This window comes from Furipterus horrens, unplaced genomic scaffold (genome assembly GCF_987537825.1).
Source record: "Furipterus horrens unplaced genomic scaffold, mFurHor1.1.pri manual_scaffold_5, whole genome shotgun sequence".
Classification (NCBI taxonomy): Eukaryota; Metazoa; Chordata; class Mammalia; order Chiroptera; family Furipteridae; genus Furipterus; species Furipterus horrens.
The window spans coordinates 177,315,863-177,321,858 of NW_028327175.1; the positions used below are offsets into that span (position 1 = coordinate 177,315,863).

The 5,996-nt window shown below is 41.3% G+C and overlaps 1 pseudogene; it reads right to left on the bottom strand.

Moving 5' to 3' along the window:
* Positions 1-520: 520 nt before the first annotated feature.
* On the bottom strand, positions 521-1,344 carry LOC150010442 (proteasome subunit beta type-5-like; annotated as a pseudogene).
* Positions 1,345-5,996: the final 4,652 nt, after the last annotated feature.

Genomic DNA, 5,996 nt, shown 5'->3' on the forward strand with positions numbered 1-5,996 from the left:
GAGGAGCTCGAGACCTTCGTCCATTGTCCTTTATAAGATTGTAAAGGGTCTTAAGTCTGAGAGGGAGGGATTGTTATTTTTTATTGTTAAAATATTTAACTAATTAATTATTTTTAAAAAAGAAGAAGAAGAATATATGAAAGGGTGAGGCAGGAGAGCTTGTATGTATGACCCATGGGACTTGGAGAGGGGATTGTTAGGGAAGGGGGGTGCTGGGTGGAGGGGAGCAAAGGGGAAAAAATTGGAACTATTGTAACAATATAATCAATAAAATATACTTTAAAAAAAAGAATAAAATGGTATTTATTCTCAAATGCATCTTTTCTTTTTTTAAGGTCAAGTAGTGTGATGTCAACATCCAAGAAAGTAAAACAAATCATCACCTCTGCAGCAGCTCATTAACAACTGGTCCATGCACCAGAGCTTAAAAAAACCACCAATATAATCGGGAACCCTTCCACTATAGAATGGGGAGCTGTACCCATATTACCAGTAACAGTTACCCCCAGGAACACCTCATTCATGGGGTAGATCCACTATACTTGTCATGTAGATCAGCTACATTATTACTGGCGAACCAGATCCAGCCATCCTCACAGACATGATAGAGGTTGACTGCACCTCCTGAGTAGGCATCTCTACAGGTGGCTTGGTAGGTGGCTTGACGGGCCAGATCATAGCCTCTTCCACCTCTAGGTTAAGTTGTAACCCCAATCCATGAACCTGTATGCAAACACAGAGCCAGAACCTACAGAGAAGGCAGCCCCTGAGATTTGGCTTCCTTCACTGTCCACATAGTAGAGGCCAGGGCCTCTCTTATCCCAGCCACAGACCATGGTACCCATGGACAGCCCCATGCCTTTATACTGATACACCATGTTGGCAAGCAGCTTGTAGGCAGCTGCTACTGAGATGCATTCCTTGTTTCAAAGCTCATAGATTCAACATTGCTGAGCCAACAGCCGCTCTTGAAAGCTGCAATTTGCTGCACCCCCAGCCATGATGCCCAGCAGGAAAGGGTTGATCTCTATCACCTTCTTTACTGTCTGGGAGGCAATGCAGGAAGCTGCTATGGCCGGCGAGTCTGCTGCAACAATGACACCATGTTGAAACTTGAAGCTGAGAGTGGTGGTTCCATGAGTGTGGTGGTTCCACGAGTGTGGTGGTTCCATGAAGTAATTCAATTCATGGCTCCTTTGGGGCACCCCAGCTGAGCACAGCCAGGTTGAGCCCATCACTGGGACTACCTGGACCCAGATCCAACAGAGCTGCATGACCTCCAAGTCCAAAAAACCTGTGCCAGTTTACTGATAGTGAACTTTCCAACACACTGGATAGTGCCATGTCTAGTAGGGGCCTCAAATACATCTTGCTGTATACATTTTACATTAAATAATCTAGAAATCCCTCAAGAAAGTCTCATATAATTCTAGTCAAAGTTGTATAGGTTTGTTTTAGACTATCACATTTTCATTATTAATAACACAAATGGTTAACAAATTAAACTGGAGTCTTATTTTGCAATCCTTGATCCTACTTCTGCACTCTGGAGCACCACAAAAGGGATCCTTTCACTATAGCTCTTGTCACATTTGCAAAGTGTTGTAATGTCTACTGTCAGGCTCTCTTCTCTGAGTAAACATTCCTACTTCTTTATTCAACTCCTTAGATTCCTTATGATCTACACTGGAATACATGCAATGGCACTGCATTCTGAGAAGACCTATATTCTTGCTTCAAGAAAGATCATTTGATGAACTGATAATCCAATGTTATTCTGATTCTAGAGCTCATTCCTTTATATGTGACCTATTCTATTTTCCCTCACTGGAAGCTTTTTAGAATTTTTCTCCTGTGTTTGGTCTGGTATCTATTTATTTTTCATCTTCCTGGGTACTTGAACTTACTCTCAATCTAGAAACTCGTGTTCTTCAGTCTGGAGATTTTTCTTTAATATGCTTCGATCTTTATTAGCTCCTCAGTCTTCATTTTTTTTCTAAATTACTATTAGTTAAATCCAGGCTGTCTTGGATTCATTCCCTAAGTTTTGTTCTATTTTCTATATCTTTACCTTTTAATTATATTTCTGAAACATATCTCTAACTTTATTTTCAACTCTGAACTTTTAAAAATTCTAGGAGCACTTTTTGTCTATTGAATGGCCCTTGTTTAAAACATTACATGTTTCTAATATGCAGTATTGTTTCTTAGTTTTCTGAGAATATTTTTAAGTATATTTTATTGATTATGTTGTTATAGTAGTTCCAATTTTTTCCCCTTTGTTCCCCTCTGCCCAGTATCCCACTTCCCTCCAGCTATATGACCAGCTCCCTTAGTTCAAGTCCATGGGTTGTTCATATAAGTTTTTTGGCTTCACCCTTTCCTATATTATTCTTAACCTCCCCCTGTCTATTTTATACCAACTGATTAGGCTTCTTAGTCCCTGCACCATTTCCCCACTTCTCCCCCTCCCCCTTCCCAGCTGATAACCCTCCAAATGATCCCCTTACCTATGATTCTATTCCTATTCTGGTTGCTTAGTGTGTTTTTGTTTTTATTTTTTAGATTTAGTTGTTGATAGTTGTGAGTTTGTTGTCATTTTAGAATTCATAGTTTTGATCTTTTTCTTAAGTAAGTCCCTTTGACATTTCATATAATAATGGCTTGATGATGGTGAACTCTTAGCTTTACCTTGTCTGGGAAGCACTTTATCTGCCCTTCCATTCCAAATGACAGCTTTGCTGGATAGAGTACTCTTGGTTGTAGGTTGCTTTTCATCACATTGAATACTGTTTTCCAGTCCTTTCTTGCCTGCAAAGTGTCTTTTGAGAAATAAGCTGGTATCTTATAGGCACCCCTTTGTAGTCAACTCTCTGCTTCTCTCTTGCTGCTTTTAGAATTCTCTATTTATCTTTCACCTTTAGCATTTTAATCATGATGTGTCTTGGTGTGGTCCCCTCTGTGTCCAGCTCACGCAGGACTCTCCACGCTTTCTGGACTTGTATGTCTATTTCCTTTGCAGAATTTGGGATGTTTTCCTCCATTATTTTTTCACATAAGTTTTCAATTTCTTGCTCTTCCTCTTCTCCTTCTGGGACCCCTATGATTTGGATGTTGGCATGTTTAAAGTTGTACCAGAGGTTCCTAAGTCTCTCCTCATTTTTTTTCAATTCTTGTTTCCTCGTTCTCTACTGGTTGACTTGTTTTTTCCTTCCTTATGTTCCAACTCATTGATTTGAATGCCGGTTTTCTTCCCTTCACCATTGGTTCTGTGTGGCTTTTCCTTCGTTTCACTTATCATAGTCTTTTCTTATGCATTTGTTATACTGAAGCATATCTGTCGAGCCTGCGCACTTCTTTATCACCAGTGTTTTGAATTCTGCATCTGTTAGGTTGGCTATCTCTTTGTCACTTAGTTCTCCCACTAAAACCTTGATCTGTTCCCTCTTTTGGGCCAGACTTCTCTGTCTCCTCATCTTGACAGGCTCCTGTGTTTGTTTGCCTCTGTGCCTTAGGTAAAGCTGTTGCTCCTTTTATGTTGTAAGGGGTGGAGCCTTATGGATTCATCAGTACTGGGAGATCTGTTTGACCATGTTGTGGTGCTGTGTGGGGGGGAGGGGTCTGAGAGGGAACAATGCTGCTTGCCCAGCACTCACCCCTTTTCCAGGCACTTCTCCCACTTCTGCACCGGACTGGCGCCCCTCTAGCTCTTGCCCTGGCCATTGTTCCCAGAGTGGGTGGGTCTGTAGATGTTCTAGGACTGTAGGGGCCCTTTAAACAAGTGGACTCTGCTGAGAGACTGGCAGTTTCTGCCTCCACCCCAACCCCCACTGGTCTGTACAGTCAGAAGCAATGAGGCTTGATTTTTCCTGATGCTGAGACTGTGAACTGCGCAGTCTGGTGAGGAGCTAGGAATGCTTCCCAGGTATCCCTCCTGACTTTTTAAAATGTGTGACTGCACTTTCTGCCTGCCTGCCACTGCTGCCACCACCACACCACATCCTCTCCGCCCCAGCTCCACCCCTCCTACCTGTCTGGATGAGTATTTCTTCTTTATATCTTTGTTTGCTGGAATTCCATGCAGTTTGATTTTCTGGAACTTCTGGTTGTTTCTAGTTTTGAGGTAGCTGTGAGTGTTCTGAGAATATTAATTACATTTACTTACTTGTTTGCTTTTACCTGTGTTGCCTCTGAACTCATTTTTACCCATTTATTTGGATCATACTGAGACATTAAGAAGTTGAACAGAAGCTGTGTGTATATGGTTCCTTAAATAGTACCAGTCCTTACAATCTTACCATATGGTAATTGAGAGAGACAGACAGAGACAGAGACAGGTTGTTCCTTAATTGGGAACTTCCCAAAGTCTGTAGATCTTTCTTTTGGACCAGCCAATTTCCCTAGGGAGCATTCCTGCCTGGCAAGTATAAATTTGAGAGCTGAGTGGAGGAAAGAGAACAGTTGAGGGAGAAAGGGGGAGGGGAGTCATAAAATTGTGTTAAATGCAAACTTTCAACTATTTCCCCTGTTTTCAGTCTCACATCCCACTTTCACTCCCAGCTTAGCCAACCACCAGTCCAAAAGAACTCCACCTTCACCTCTCTATAGAGCAATCCTACCACCTGCTGTTAAGAGGGAGTTAGAACGGTTATCTTGCTGCACAGGCTGAGAGAAGGGATCTAAAAGTCTGAAAAATTCTAATACCGACTTTAAACCAATCACCCTGTTTTTAGCTCTATTTCATAGTTCTAATGTGAAAATCTGGTAGTTTCTCACTGGCTGCTTACCCTCCCCCATCCCTTTATGGTAGTTGAGTTTCTTCTGCTCTGCTCTGCTAAAGTCAATTGTCCATCTGCTTCCCATATTCCCAAATGGTAAGCCTTTTCCATCTGCTATTTTTGTTTCTTATAAGATGCTACTGTGGGTTTACATCTTTTCATCTCTTCACTATCTCATCAGTAGGCTTTTTAGAGGGAGCATGCACTAAAGCTTGTGCTTAATCTGCTATGTTTTAGTGCAAGGATCTCTTAGGTGCTTGTCTCCTAAATATATTTTAAGCACACTTTATCCTCGTCGTGTCCTTCTACAGCTGAATATTTAACAAGCAAACAAAAAACTTTTAATTTTATTCTTTGCTTAGTTCCTTTTCCAGATCTGCTGAGATTACTTTACTATAGCAATTTCCCCATATAATTATTATTATAGGCTTACTGTTTGTATTACAATTTACCTGTATAGTTTGTATACAGGTATACAATTCTACAGTATATCGTAATCTCCTTGGAGAGACCATGCTTTATCTATTTCTCTATTTCTAACCCAGGATACAGTGCCCAGGCCAGAACATTCTGGCTTTATGGCAATGCTCATGGGCTGGGTATGGTCACAAGAGGATGAGAAGGCGCAGTGAAAGGCAAGGAGAATGTGAATCAATGAAGTAATTGTAGTAGAAAGTTGGTAACCTTTATAACTTCAGTGACTCAGGAAAAGCCAGAATGCAGCCTTCAACCTTCTTGGAGGGTCAAGTGATAGAGATTGTATGGGGGTTGAGTGAGTCAGGGTTGCCTATGGAATGCTTCCTACTCATGAGCAATGGTGTATCCATTGAGATCTAGTTGCAGCTTCTGATGTAGTATCCCATTAATCTTCTTGTAGATTGAGACTCTTGACCAAAGCCAGAGTCAGGATGGCTATTGATAGAGTATAGCACTAGGAGTGTAGGATGTAATTACTATGAAGGCTATGTGGACTGATTTAACTACCTGTGTGTGTATTAGTACAACATTTGGGCACTATGTAGTCTGTCACTTTACCCATACAGTGCACAGTATCAAAAGTACTTCCCAGTGACTCCTTCCCAGTGAACTTAGATGCTCTCAAAAAGTACAGGATACAACTCTGGCCCTCTCTCAGACATATGGGTGGGAAGGTCAGAAAGAAGTGTCTTTTAAGAAAAAGCAGAGTTGACCAGAGAAACTAAAGATGAACCAGCGCAA